The following is a 16,634-nucleotide window of genomic DNA, read 5'->3' as shown; positions in this document are numbered from 1 at the left end:
TTTAAATAAAACATATTTTTCTTGGTAGTATTTGTTATACATATCATTATATTAACTTTCTTTTACTTTATCTATGCAATCATAAATTTTACATGAAAATTCAAAAACAAATGGTTAAATTTTTGAATGAAGATAGTTGGGATGATGTTGTACGCAACTATCCAGATTCAAGTTCTACATAAACATTAAAAGTTTTCTATCTTCCATTTAAAAAGGTATCTTGATTTACACATTCACTTTTATTCATCTTTCTACTATTTTTAATTTATAACTTACACATATATTTGTTTATTTTATAAAAGATGAAGAAGGATGATAATGGAGCACCAGATAGTTTCAGAAACTTTATTGAAAAAATAAAGATCGAAAAGACTGAGGAAGCAACATATTAATAATGTTGAACTTGATCCAACCCTTACTCATTTCATTTGGAATGGGCTAGACACTATTCAATTTTAAGTAATACAAAGCGACTGTGAAAACATTGCTAAACTCATACTTAAAAGGGATTATGCCCTAGTTATTGCAGATATTCCCCATGGTTTCAATATTCCAAACATTGACTATGATAGTGACCCTTATACTTATCAAGCTCTTAGTAAAGTGGTTGCGGGATTTCTAGAAGTCACGTCATCACCATTATGGAGATTTATGACATTTCATTTAAACACGCAATTGGCAATGGTATTGTGAAGCTTCAAGGGGAAAACAAATTCAAGGATGCAACCTACATTGTAAGACATTTAAAATGTATATTTGATTAATGTTGAAAAATTCATTTATGTACAAGTTAATTGAACTTTTCTTATTTCATGTTACAGGCAAAAGTCAAATCTTCTTAACCATGAAGATCAACTATTTATAAATGATTGTGAGTTCATTCATATTGATAGTTGGGTAAAAGATGATAGCTATATGTCTATGAATTTTAATCGGGTAGACGGAAAGAGTCATAGCCAAATACTGACTTATGATGCTGTTGTGAGAAAACTAACATATGAAGACAAAGAAGCAAAAGGAGAGATAGTTAACATTTATCAAAAACCAAAATTATTGATTAACTATCTTATAGACATATGTTCAAATGAAGGTGATTGGGTTCTAGATTTATTTTCTGGCTTAGGTAAGTTTTATTATATGGAATTGAATTTCAATATGTTATTTTTTAATTAATATGTCATTGTACTAATTTACTTCATTATTTCTTTTGTGCCTGATAATTAGGTACAACAATAGCATGTTTCCTTCAAAAAGGAAAAAATTGCATTGCAATTGAAAAAAATCCAATACAATGCAATTTCATTCTGCAATAAATTGATGCTCTTCAATTTCTTCCAGATGCAACACAAGAAATTGGGTTGAAGAAAGGGGACTTTAGTGAATCACGTGTGGCAAAAAAGGAAAATGAATCCCAACCACCATTACATGGAATGTTTGGAAAGACATATATTGGGAGACTCGCAGACATCAAAGATCCATTAGAAGAGGAAAATGAGCAAAAGGAAGCAGAAAATATTGTGGAAGAAGAGAATGATGAAACTCTAGAGGACGAAGAGTTTGGATTACGTAACATTGTTGATTAAATTTAAGTTATGCTTGGAAATCAAGCTCATTTTTTGTAGTTTTTAAGTAGTTATACTTGTAATGTTTTGAGTTTGACATTTTATGAGAAGAATATGCACTCAATTAAGGTTGTTATGCGTTTAATATTTGTAATGTATGATTTTCGCATTAATTTTTAAGTTAATCATTATTTTTTGAAAAAAAAAGTGATTATTATTATTTTTTTGACATGAAATTCATAAAAAAAACTATTATTTAACCATTTGTAGTTAAAATTTTTGTATGAAAATTGTGATTTTGACATCTCATTTCTTGCAAAAAATTATCAAAACGTGTAGTTTTTTAGTTATATTTATGTTAAAAATGGTTATTTTTATGTCAATTGTTAAAAAATATTGTTTTTTAGAAACAATTATTTCATGTGGATTGAAAATTTAATTAACGATGTATAAATATGTAGAATATCGAAAATTCAAATATCAACCTTCTTCTTTAAATATGCAAAACAATAAAAACCTCACTACAAAAAAAGTAAAATTAAAATAAAAACAAGAAAATGCGAAGAAAAAGACCACTTAAAAAATTATTAAATTTACAAAATAATTATTTACGTTTCATACATTAGAACAAAAAAAAAATCCTTTTAAAAAAGGGGCCTGGTGTAGAATTACCACTTTTTTAAATTAGCATAAAAAACAATACCATTCTAAAATGCAATGTACATAAAAGAATTTATATTGCCAAAAACTATGCTCTAAAAAAAACATGTGTGTTCTTCATCACCCCTTTTCAAAATCGGGTCACTTTTTTGTTATCTCTATAAAACGGGTAACAATATGAGTTCCCGTTTCAAAGTTTACATTTTTTCATACTGATCTACTAATTTTGTGCATAATATAAGCATTCATTCATATAATTTCAGATACAGAGCGAAAATACAAAACCTACAAAAGTAAATACAACTACATAGATGCACAATTTATGGATCAAAACTTTCTTTATTAGGTGTATCATTTCAAGTACAGACCCTTCTTCCCTGCGCACTCAGCTATAGGGGCCTGTGCATTCAGCATGTAGACTTATGAAGGGTTCCACACACTCAGATGCAAGAGCCTTCCCCTTCACTTAAGTACATGAAACAGACTTTCCTTCCTTAGCTTACTTGCCGATACAGTGATTTTCTATCAATTAGTTTCCTCCTAGACTCGATATGACCATTCTATATATATCATTTTATTTTACAATACCATGGTCCGTAGACCATGGGAAGGTCTCAAAACTTTTTATCTCCTAACAACCTAAGGGACTAAATCCCCTTTGACTCTTATTACCTTTGTGCTCTGCTTACACAAATCGCAAATACTTTACAATTATACAAAAAGTAAGTACCAAAACTTGACCCCAGGGGACCCTATCCCAACAGTCATCCCAAATGAAAGGAACTCTTTTCTTCAACAAGTGCATGAAGCCTTGCATAATGTGGGAATAATTTACAATGAAATGTCATAAAATTTTTGATTTTCCTTGATGTTTTTGACGATGGCGAATAGTGTGAGGAGGAGACATATTAAGAATTGCCTCGACCTTTGAGGGATCGACATGGATCTCATCTTGTGAAATGATGAAACCTAACAATTGTCCAGATCGTACACAAAAAACACATTTGTGTGGATTGAGCCAGATTTTGTAAAAACGAAATTAGATAAATACTTCTCGAAGGTGGGAAGGATGGTCCCCACAAAAAACAAAATGAGCAGTAAGATCATTGAGATACACTTCAACGATGTGTTTTATATCGTGAAATGCATAGGAAATGGCCCACTGGAAAGTAGCACCAACATTTTTAAGACCAAAAGGTAGTTTACGATAGGAAAATATACCCCAAGGATAGATAAATGCAGTCTTGTGCTGGTCTTTAAGTTTAATTTTGATCTTGTTATAGCCAGAGAACCTATCCATAAAGGAAAAGATAACATTACTGGCACATGCATTGAGAATCTGCTCAATAAAGGGAGTAGGATAATTATCCTTAGTGCAAATTAGGTTTAGGTCATGGTAATCAATGCAAACATGAATAGTTCCTTTTTTTTGTCGATAGGAACAAGATTGGAGACCATTTCATCAAAGGTACAGGATAAATAAAACCATCATCAAGGAGTTTTTGAACTTCAACTTTGATAACTACTGCTTTACGTGGGTTAACTGACCGGAGCTCTTCTTGAATAGGTTTAGCTCCAGGATAAGTCTTAATTTCGTGTTGGACAATTTGTGGATCAATGCCATACATTTCATCGTAAGACCATGCGAAAACGTCATGAAATTATTTGAAAAGGGTGGTGTAAGTATCAATCTCAGAAGGAGTATAATCAACCCCAATCAAGATATTTTCCATGACACCTACTTTCATGGCAATATTAATAGGAATAGTAGCAGAAATATTGGCCAAATTCCCTTCAAAAGAAATGGTAAAAACCCATTGAAAATTTAGGGAGCTATTGGAATCACCTGAGGAAGCCAAGGTTTGATGGAATCCATCCAAATACTCTATGTGGGGGTGAAAATAAGAATGATGATGGGGGGTCCTGCAAGGACGTTTGTTAGTGGACATGACTTCTTGAATAGCTTCATCAGATGGTAAATGGAAGTCAGGAAAGTCACAAGAGGTAGGACAATTAATAACCTAAGAAGGTAAGAAGAGATCGTTAGGTGGTATCGAGGTGGAATTATGAGACCCACCAGTTGAAGAAGCCATCTAGATGGCCTGATAAGCTAGTCCCGCTAGACTCAATGGCATAGATGTGCCATATTGATTAAGCTTAGATTCAGCAGGAACCACCCAAGGATCATCAAGAAGCTAGGTTCCACTGTTGCACGAAGAGATCATATGCCAACAAGCAGCGGTAGGATTAGAAGGAGTGTTGGGTGGAGAGAGTTGAGGAAAAACCCCCATAAGAGTGGAACTCTTGAAGAGCACAACCCAACACTCTGAAATTGATCGAGGTGATGTCCCACGAGTGGTACATAATTCCTAGTGGTGGAAATTTGAGCAAATGGCACACAGAATTCAAGTTGATCTATAGTGACAATCTTGCCTTCATGAGGAAAGAAAAGCAGATGGAAACCAACTGAGATGACTGGGGTCATCGCATAAAACCATCTATGTCCAAGGATCAGGTTGTAATCTAACGTGGCATCAACAGCTTTGATATGAACACAGACAATTTTTCCTCCTAACTCAATGGAAAAATTTCGAAGGACCCCCTTGGGTACAAAGTTGTGTTCGTCAAAATCTTGGAGAGTCATGTTGGACGTGGTGAGCACCATAGAGCCAAGAGCCTTCCAGAAAGATATAGACATAACAAATGTGGAAGAGCCCTCATCCACCAAAGTGTGATGAATATTTTGATGGAAAGTATGGGTAATGATATAGAAACCAATCTGATTGGAAAGGTGAGGAGCGAATTTATCAGTGTTAAAAGTGATGAGATTAGAGTTAGATAGGTCAAATCCACCAATGGAAGACAACAAGTCTTTGCGCTACTGAGTAAAAGTTTGCAAGACCTCCAAGGCACACATGGCACAAGGAACCTCGGCCAATGTTCGAAAATACTGTAATGTTGAGTAGCCCTGGCAGAAGGATTGTGTGTCTTATTCTAGAGAACACCCTTGGGAGGAAGATAAATAGGTTCCATAAGTTTAACCACAATGAGAGGTCTAGTGGAAGTTAGTGGAGTTGATGAGTCCTTAGAGGTAGAAATCGATTCAAGAACATTGTAAGATTTGGGTCGTGTAGTGACGTTGAGATCTTCTATACACATGAAGATGGATGAATTATGAGGAGGATGGGAAGATGACCCCTTGTTTCCCCCTTACAGAGGTTGAGGAGTTTGAGAAACCATCTATTGTTGGGGTTGTACAAGGAAAAAATGAGTCACAATGGTAGGTTGTTGAGTAGATGGTGGTGAAGAAGCCTATTGGCCTCATACATTTGACAGAATTCATGAGTAAGGTGGTTGCCTTGAAAATTTTTACAGGGGAACTTAAATTTATGACGAAATTCACTAGTGCCCCCTCCCTGACTCTGAGGGTTGGGTTGAGACTCTTGAGGATTTTGGTTCTTTTGTTTGTTTTTATTATTATTATTTTTACCACTTGATTGTTGGTTGTTCCTCCATTGAGTGGACTTCACTGTGAGAAAATCAATGGACTAATTAGGAGGGGGTGATTTAGCTATGCCAGATGCAATTTTTTGGGCTTGAGATGTAAAAATAAATTTCCCAATTTGTGCAGCAAGTTTGCTCACAGAATCAGAAATAGACCCAATCATGCCATCAACATGTGGACCAAGAACATGTTTGGGAGGGTCAATAGAAGGCCTAGGAGCATTATGAAACACTTCGTAGAGCATACTCGATTCTAAATTGTTTAGATCCAACTGTTGGGAAGCTAGAATGGATTGTTCCTCGGTAATAACATGAAACATTGACACATCCTTGGAAATCTGAGGTCAAAGAGATTGGATGAACTTTACGTGATATCTCATTAGGTAACTTGGTTCTCACCAACCTCTTGTGACAATTCCACTCATGAATATGATCAGAGATTAAGATGGCATCATCTTGCTTAGAATTAGACAAGAGGTTAGAATCGATGACATACCGAGTGGGTAACTAAAAGTGCATAAACAATGTTTGAGCTAGGTAGGAAAATTCATCGTATGATGTGGTATCTAACTCGATGTACCACTTTGTAGCATCCCAAGTCAATGTACATTGGAATAAATGAAGTTTAACAAAATCATCCACCAAATAATTGGATGAGCACCACAAATGATAAGTGGTAATATGCATGGATGGATTCTCCCCATGCTTTCCTTCAAACTTGGGAATATCATATGGTAATTTGGTGGGCATGGGTGGCCACCAACACTCATGACGGATGGGATCATTATTAAATTTCGCCAAATCTGGTAAACCAAGAGAAGTTAAAAATGGATTTTGAAGTTGATTAAATGGGTCATACGTAGGAGAAGCCCCTAGCCAACCGTGTGGTCCCCCCATATAAGGAGTGGAATGATAAACCTACTGGTGAAGAAAAGTGTTCACCTCGACATACGAATGTTGCAGGCCAGCATGACTGGTAAATGGATGCTGCTCCCCAGGGTAAGTACCACCAAAGAGAAAAGGGGCACAAAAAGCATGGATTCTAATGGGGTTGTACACAGGGATAGAAGAAGGACCACTTTACTAGTAGAACTGACATGAGGAGGATAACTTGTGTATAAAAAGATATTGGTAGGGGTGTTGCCAAGGTAAAATAGCCCCTCTAGTAAAAGTACTAGTAGGTGGTGCCCTTCCAAAGAGTGAATTGTACCAGGTTTATGAAACACTAGAAGAAGTGTTTTCCCTAATCTGACTAGGAACAACTGGTGACCCCCCCCCCGCCACATATTACTAGAAGCAACCATGCCTAACCGAGGGACAAGAATAGTTGGTCGGGAAATAGACGGTGCAAAGATTCCTAAACCTACCGACTGACTAGGATGAGGTGCCATGGTCAGCATAGGATATGGTGTGGGCATAGAAATGTTCTAGAAATTTGTAGGAGTCATAGGAGAAACTAGTCGAATGCCCCAAGAAGAAGTGAGGTGTGTGGATGGAGAGTGGGTGTAGCCACGCTAAGAGGTGGTAATGATGTCATGGCAAATGATACTGCTGATGCAGAAGGTAAGGATGTCACAGACTCCAACATAGGGTAAAGTACGGGAAAAGGCACATAAGTGTAGGCTGGTGTGAAACCATCATGGTTTAGCTGAAAAAACTCAGGTCCAAATGGATCGGTTAAAGGTGGCTTGGTAGGAGTAGTAGAATCCTCCGCCAGAATCTCGATAGAAACCAGATTAGTACTAGAAGGACCAAGTATAGAGTTCACGACTATGTGTTGGTCTAAGTCTTGAGCACCAACAAACACTCTTTGTGTAGGAGTAACAAGTCTACCTCATTCAGGAGGTAAACCGTGAAGATGATGAGACCATTGATGAACAAATTCAACCATGGTGATAACTTATAATTTAAATACAATTATGTTAGTGTAAACACCGTAAGGCCAAAACTACTGACATAGACCAAACAACACACACTAGAAATTTCCTACAAGATAGCACACGCAAAGCAAAATGCAAAGAAGTTGGTGATGGAAAACTTATACAAGTGACTTGCTTCCCAGCCCTTTTAGTCACAAAGTCGGACCAAGTTCCCTCACAAGATGTGGAACAACCCCCGAGAGGACTGAGAGAGTATGACTAATATATGTCCTAGGTACAGAAAAGATGACCCCGACCCCGCACCTGTGTATGAGCCCTAAGAAGATATGCCACTATGGTCACCACGTAAAATAACATGACCTAGGGGAAAATCGTAGGACAAATCCACACGCAAAGGCAACAAACTTAACCCTAAAAATGTGCTAATACTGAAACCCCCTTGAGAGTTTCCTCTCAGGTGGTCCCCAAGTGATAATGAAACCATTTGTATGCATGGATATTTCGCTATATCATGCCACCCGAAACTAAGTGAAATGGTTCGTGTCAACCCACCTAGCCCAAGTGTGACCTTGTGCTTGACCCTCTTATGAGAAGTGATTCCCATACTACACTACTATAAATGGATTTGAATCCCTATCACAAGCTGTTAAGTTGATTTTGTAGTCTTGGAGAAGTTAACTCACACTCCTATCTCCAAGACCCTAGCCTGAGCTAGTGTCAGTGTACTAGTACTAAAAATAAAAGACAAATCTAGTTAATTTTATTATCACATTGATTTTAGTGGTTGTTGTTTACAAAAGAATGATGCGGTGTGAAACTAAGATGGTGTGAATGACTCTTAGTTAGTCACCCTAATGCAGCTATATGAAATTTTTTATTTTCATTTTGATGAATGCTAACTACAGTAGGGTAAGAGACTCCTGACACATCAATGCCTATTTTGATGCACCTCTTCACGAAATATTTTTAAATGAAAATTATCCCAATATGTTGTGAATTAATGACCCAAAACAAACCAAGAAGTAAAATCAAAGAAATTGAAAATAAACCAAAGCAATGTTGGCTGGATAAATCATTTTTGCGGAAAAGACTGATTTCCCTAGTATCAACAGATATCTATCAACAAGCAAGACAAGAAAATCTACATTTCTCTAAATATATTGCGATTCATTAATAAAAACTAAGAGGTGTTTTAGACCCTACCTTAAGTCCAATGCTAGTTTGTGGCAGCCACGCTTCAACTGTCTGAAAGAGTTTCCTTTTGAGAACCTGCAATCACAAACAATAACACATCAAATAACACCTGCATAGCTAATATAATAAATCATATTCATCATGGTGATCAAGGAATCCATGAAATAAACCATGAAACACAACTTATTGAGAAAAATAAACTTGATTGTATTAACTTTGAAAATAGAAGAAATTTACAACCTTTGGTGCCTTGATGTTGTACAAGCTCCTCCCAGGGTCTGAAACAGGAATATCCTCTACTTTGAGAAGCCTCACACTGTTCCAAATGATATCAACAAGGTATGTAATCTTTCCTCACAAAAGCTCAATTAGGAAGACTAAGTTCCAGCAGCATTTCACCTCAAAAATCTTCAACTTTCAACCTCCCTAGTAACCCGCCCAATGCTTCATTTTATAGTGCAAAGGAAGAAGGTCACAGGTCCACCTATGAAGGGATATAGTTCTCCTTAAAAGGGATAAGCTCCTCACATCAAGGGATTAGCTCCTTAAGGTATGGGATGCATGAACCTTAAAGGAGCAAACTTGCCACCTCAAGATTCCTTCTAGAGGCTTCCATAAATGACTCAAAGTGAGTTTTTAAGAATGTACTTGCACCCTTTTGACTTTTACAGGGGTTCGCACCCATTACAAAGAGACAGATAGGTCAGGTACGTAGGGGACATGACCAGTAGGTGTGGGACCATAGGTAATGCTAAGAGAAAGTGCAGAACCAGAATTTTAGAGACTTTTAAGGGCTTTTTCTTATTTTCAAGGCTTGACATGAAGAAATGAGGTTTAAGACTTGCAAAGGAGGAAAGTATGAGTGATGATAGACTCACACCGATTGCATAATGTCATGGTGACAATATTTTGTGTAACATATTGCCCCCTATAGTGCGAGGTATGTAATAGTTGAAAATAGAAGTCTTTCATGTATGAAGAGTGAAGTACTTTATCATTTCAAGGATCATCCTGTGGACACCCTGGTTGGAACCTGTAAAAACATTCAATACAAAATATATATATGTGAACATATCATCACTAAGGTAGGAATTCCCATACTTAGATCAAAACTGACTAGAAAACTAACTAAATTGCTCTGATATAGGAATGATTTTGTAATACATCACAAGTATAGACATATGTAGACACCGTATGGGTGAAGCCATCTATTTATGAATAGTCCATTGTATAATGAATAACAAAATTCCTTGCAACCTGGATGGTGGAAACTAGATCCAGGGTCTTGATTTCTACTTCCCGAACTAGTACAATTCTAACCATGTGAATGAATGTGTCAAAGCCGAACATGGTAGAAACCACTTGATTACCAGTCAATGATGTGAACCGTTAACAAGTGTGAGAGAAACCACCAGTAATGTCAATGGCTCTCAAAGTACTCAGTACAATCCATGAAATTTGAATAGATGAGTGGATGTCGAACATGTCATAGAATCCTTTGATCAAAGGTCAATGATGCAACCTGTCTTCGAAGGCGAGAAACCTACCGTTGAGGCATGCAGATTCCAAGGTACTCACGATTTCTAGATCATCTTTATAGATAATGAGCTGAAGTCAATAGAAAGCGATCCGTCGTAGGCAAGCCCACAACATGAAATCATAGATCTAGTTTGAAGAAATATATTTGGCAAGGACTAACTCAGGGATGGTCAATATGGATGATAGATATTTTGCAGATGAATGGTTTATTTAAACTGACCTCTTGAACACATAATGACATTGCAGATGATTTGGTGACAATTGACCCAAAGCTAATACCCAGAAACCAGATGAAGACTTTCATTATGGTTTGATTAAATGTTGGCAAAGGATTTCCCAACCGAGGTGAACAAAAGTGTCGTGTTCAAGAGTGGTTGAATGCTTTTCTAAAACAAAAAGTATAACAAATAGGTTCATTTTTCTCTCTTTTCCCCCACCATTTCTGGCAAGTACCTCTTTATTTCTTAACAAGCTTGAGGAGGATAACATTTGCTTGGTTATAAGCTCATCCTTCAGATGAGTCCAAATTAGTTTAAAATTCGAACCCCAAGAAGGAGTGGTTCGTTCTTGTTTAAAATTGAATAGGTCCTTTACTGTTAAATTTTAACAAGTCCAGTTTAGGAGAAACTCAGTGTTTTTCAATTTTAGGGAGTCAGAAGAAAAACTTAAGAAAACTCCGTGGTTGTCCTTTTTTCATAAATTTGTTTCCCCCAAGTCCGAAAAAGTATAAATTAATACTTGAGAGAACCGCTTGACCATTATGATCAAGGAGTACTTTTCATAATTAGTGGCCTTGATCTGAAAAAGTAAAAAAGCGATCAAAGACACATTGTTTTATTACCAATATCGAACTTGAAATGACAAAAGTCCGGCAATCTTTTCATGTTTATGCAGTCAGAAAAGAGTTGTAAGTGGACCGTCTTTTTAATTCCATTTTAACAAGTTTAAAAAAGGAAAAACTCAGAAATCTTTTCATATTTTACGAGTTAGAAAAGAGCTTAAAGAGGACTCATCGTAGAGGAACGAGTGGTATAAAGGGTAGCAACTGGTTTCAGTAATGGAGGAACTGCTCAAAACATGTAATGGTTAAGAGGTTGGCTAATAAAACCACTCATAGATGCGGTCCCTCAGGAAAGGTAAACAACCAAGTGAAAGCATATGATCAGCCAAAGAGATGGTGGTGATGGAATGGAAACAACCAAGGCTCATCTATCAGAATTTAGCAGATAGAGACAACAATCACGAGATGTAAACTAGGTATGGGTTCATTTTTACACAAGCTTGAACCATAGAGAATTTTGCTTGGATTCGGTTTCATGTTTTAACAAGATTGAAACGAAAAACTATGCTTGTTATAAGTTCACATGCCCCCAGCATAACGATGCAAAATGAGGTACATGCCCCCCAAGCTTCATTGCATTCAACCAGGTGGATGGAATGAAGGTTCACTTTCGAAATCTTGGAAAGACTCGAGGGATTTGTTTCATTTTTTAGTGAGGTTGACACAGGAAAAGAAGTATCCTCAAAACCCTTGTTTCATTTTTTAAACGAGCTTGACACAAGATAAGGAACTATGCTCATGACTCCTTGTTTCATTTTTAATGAGCTTGACACAAGAGAAGGAACTATGCTCATGATTCCTTGTTTCATTTTTTAACGAGGAAGGATCCTTAAAGGTTCACTAATGGTTCTGTTAAAATCTTTCAGATTATGTGTAATAGGCACAAGCTGAGGGGAACCCAAAGCTTTCCAAGTAGTTGAGGATAAAATACTAACAGAAGCACCTTCATCTACCCGTGTGTGGTATATGTCCCTACCCCCAACCTTAACAATGATTTGGAAAGGGATGGAGGAAGGAAGATGAGGTTCTTTCAGTCGATTCCAATCAAAGGAAAAGACATCAGTACTTGGAGGGGGTTCTATAGAAACAGGTGAAATGCCCCCCGGCGTAGAAGAATCTGATGTAACAGGAAGAACCTGAGCAGTATGAAGTTCACTCTCTAAAGGGAGAGTGGGATCGACGGAATGTGAAATTGAATCGACCACTTGATCAACTAATGGATCATCAACCTAAGTGATATGAGTTTCACTATCCAATGGAAGAGTCAACTGTACTTGAAATTAGATCAATCACTTCGTCAGTTGATGGTAGGTTGGGAGAAAGTTTACGGTAACTAGTTGGAAATTATTGATGTGGAATAGTAAGATTTTCCAACAATTTTGAGGCTTCATCCATGTGAGGGCAAATGAGTTTGATGACTCCCTTTGCATAACTTACAAGGAAACCTAACTTTACCTTTTTTCCCATGAACTTGACTATCACTAGTTGATGGATCAATGGAAAGTTGATGAGATTTTTCTGACCATACTTCCAAGACCTTTGGAATACCAGGAAAATTGATAAGGAAGTGGTCACCCTTACAAAGCTTGCAAGGGTATTTTGGTTTACGATGCATGTTGGAGGTTTCCTCAACACAACTAACACTTACGGCCATGGTTGGTTGGTTGACTTATTTCTTATCTTGCTTCTTATTCTTCTTCTTCTTCCCTTTCTTCTTCTTCTTAGCCACCTGGTTACTAGTGTCAAGGCTTTTACCAAGTGAAGAGGAAGAAAAGGAGGAAAAAATATTAGGTGAAGAATGTAAAGGGTCAATAGAAGGTTGGTGATGTTGAGATGGTGAACTCTATTGAGGTGAATCATTCGGTTGAGGTGGAACAATTGGAGTATTTGGGGCCAACGAAGTTGAGAATAACCATATTGGTAAACCTATTGTAAATCTAGGTAATGACAAAGTAGCCATATAAGGACGATCAACATTTCCAAAGCAAGGAAAACTACTAGGATTCTCATTAAGAGGGGTTCCTTGGTTGGTAAATTCTGGAACAGTTGCCATTATATTCAACTTTAGTGAATTTTATTAACAATTTAAAACTAAAATTAACAATTCACAATTCACACCTAACAATTAAAATTCGCAATTCACACCTATGGTCTATAAAAGTAAAAACAAACAAATTAACACACACTATCAAATCTAGGAGTCAAACCACACACAAACTGTAACTTCCCGTACTAAAAACACTAGTTGGTGTTTGAATCCAACTTAGTAAAAATTTAATACAGAAAGGGCGGTTGGAATAGTTACCCTGAAAATCTGCTTAATGAAACAGACTGGCACAATTTTCTTCACGAAACCATCTCGAGTGAAGAGAACCCCCCAGAGAGTCCAAGTGACTCTAGTCGACGTCTGCTCTAGGTATAGTGGGATCTTCCCTCCACCGTCACCTTAGGAAAGAATCCTATAGATTATGGCCACTAAGGTTACCAACAAAAACAAATATACCTGGGGGAATAGTCTACGATCTGATACACATGCAAAGGCAGAGTAACAAAGCTCAATCCCCTTGAAGGCTCCTTGACATAATCCAAGGTTTACCAACAAGTGACCCCAGGCTCCTCGACAATGGTCAATCCGAGGTTTACCATTTTTAATACATGTATATCTAGTACTATCGTTCCCAATGAGGAAGGATTGATTACCTCACTGGTTAAGATATGATCTTGTGCTTGAATCCTTTAGGAGGAGCTTCCCAGAGCATACACGCAACAATTGGAATTTTTCCTACCGCAAGATCGACTACTTGTTTGTTTTACTATCTTGGAGAGTTAACTAAAACCTATTCCAAGACACTAGCCTAAGCTAGATTGGTGGAAAGAGCCCTAAAAATGTAAAAATTACTAGATGAATTTTAATTAAGCGTTGTGTTATTTAGGTTGTTATCACTCAAAAGGGTAAATGGATATGAAACCAATGGTGTTATGACCCGACCCAAAACTAAATGCAATCGAATATGATAATGTAATCTTTTCAATTTGATGAATCCTAACTAAAGTAAGGAGAGAGCTTCCATTCACTTCCAACAATGAATAAAATTGAACACTAGGAGAAAATATAACAAATTCTCTAATGCACTAATTTCATAAAGAAAAATTAATGCAAATCAATTCCAAAACAGTTTTTTATTTTTATTTTTATTTTTATTTTTGTGTGTTAAAAACAAGCATAAAAATATGTAAATTCAAATCAAAGAAAACCAGGGAAAATTTTAAGAACTCCCCCTAAATTTTTAAATATAATAAATGGGCGAATCGCCATGGTATATAGGAAAAATGGAAGGCGATTTTATCATTAATATAATATGTATATATAATTTTTTGGCGAATCTCTCACCAGGCATGGCGAATATTTTACTCAATTATAAAATCTTGTAAGATCTTGGCGAGTCTTTCACTAAATAATAAAACTTTGTAAAGTCCTAGTGAATCTTAGCATAGGCTACATGCTGGAGCATAGGCTACATGCTGGTTTAATTCCCCCATTTAAATAGGCTACATTCCAGGTGAATACCATGGGTCAATACCATGTGCCATTTTTATTTTTATTAATTCTAATATTAGGGTTAATAATGGTTTTTTGCATGGTATTAATAACAATCTAGTCCATGGTATTTGTCCCATAGTATTTTGGCCATAGGTTTCACCTAAATATAACCCATTTTTTGAGTGTTCGTAAATATAAGGTGACTTATGGAGTAAATATAAAAAATGTTTTATTTGTTTACCATACCTCTGGTTTATTTATATTTTTATTAATTTACCATACCTCTTTTACAAATATGGTATTTGGCCCATAGGATTCACTTAAATAAAACCTCTTTCTTGAACCTTCATAAATAGAACAAGGGTTATGGACTAAATATAAAAAGAGGTTTTATTTATTTACGATACGTCTAGTTTATTTATATTTTTATTTATTTACCATACCTTTTGAGTAAGTATAAAAAGACGTTTTATTTATTTACCATACCTCCACTTTACTTATATTTTTATTTGTTTACACCCTTACATGTATATAAGGTGACTTATGGAGTAAATATAAAAGATGTTTTATTTATTTACCATACCTCTCATTTATTTATATTTTTATTAATTTACCATACCTCTTTTATAAATATGGTATTTGGCCCATAGGATTCACTTAAATAAAACCTATTCTTGAAAATGGGCGAATGGAAGGTTGTAAGTCCTAATTTCAAGGGCTAAATTTACCTTTTTTACCCTCTCCCTTAAAATAAGGTGGGCTATTTGAGGTGATTTGTAAAAATGTACTATGATACAAAATATTTGCCCACTAAAAATTTAAAACCCCTTAATTTCGCCAAAGGGCGAACATTCGCCCCTAAAATTATCCTTGAAGAAAACCATCTAAATCTATGATTGATTTTTCAGAATGTAAACTATGCAATTGTAATCTATGCACAATTCACTTGAAAAGTATGCAAATGTAATCTATGCACATTTTTCATTCATATTCTGAAAATGAGAATTCTAATTATGAGAATGTGATCTATGCAAGAGAATTCTCAAACACAAGATGATTCTAATGTAATCTAAGAACCAATCAAGTGCAAGTCAAGAAAATTGGGTGAGAGTTCTAGCGATCAAAAAATAAAAACACTCAAAGGCGATTAAAACTCATACAAAATTTAGCCCCCCTCGGCAAATGAAGGGGGAAATTGTTTTTGCAAAAACAAAAGCAAACAGATGAAAAATTGTGAAAATACTGAGACAAACCTCCAAGTAATGACCAAAGGAAATCAAACTAAAAATTTCTCAAAAAAGAGACTCAAAACAACCAATTAACTTAATGGAGATTGATGAGATGAAGAATTTGCTGAAAGAAACTCATAAACAAGGCTTTTTTATAGAAAAATATAGATCTGGGTAGACTAAAAGCCGTAAATAAAACCTAAACCTAACTGGACGAAAACATTTCAAGTTTTTCAAAAATCTAATAGGATCCACATGCTTCTAGTAGAACCAAATGCAGTACCACTTTGTGTACTAAAGGAAAAGTGTCGAGAGGTCTGCATTGTCTGTAAACAGAAAGTGCGGTTCCCTGTAAACTTCAAAAAAAAAAAATAATCCAGATCCTAAAAACTACCCAATCCCACACACATCAAGAAAAAACCAGAAACAGGAACAAGTTTCTCAAGTCAAAGAAAAAGGAAAAGCAAAAACCACATTCAAGTCCCCAGTATGGTCGCCAATTTGTTGGCCGAATAAATCATTCTTGCAAACTAGACTGATCTCCCTAGTATCAATAGATATCTAGCAACAAGCAGGACAAGCAAATCTACCTTTCTGTAAATATATTGTGATTCATTAATAAAAACTAAGAGGTGTTTTATACCCTACCTTAAGTCCAATGCTAGTTTGTGGTAGCCACGCTTC

Source organism: Pinus tabuliformis, chromosome X (genome assembly GCF_031772625.1).
Source record: "Pinus tabuliformis cultivar Carrire ecotype Pingquan chromosome X, CPIR1, whole genome shotgun sequence".
NCBI classification, from domain to species: Eukaryota; Viridiplantae; Streptophyta; class Pinopsida; order Pinales; family Pinaceae; genus Pinus; species Pinus tabuliformis.
Note: the sequence above shows the minus strand (reverse complement) of the source record.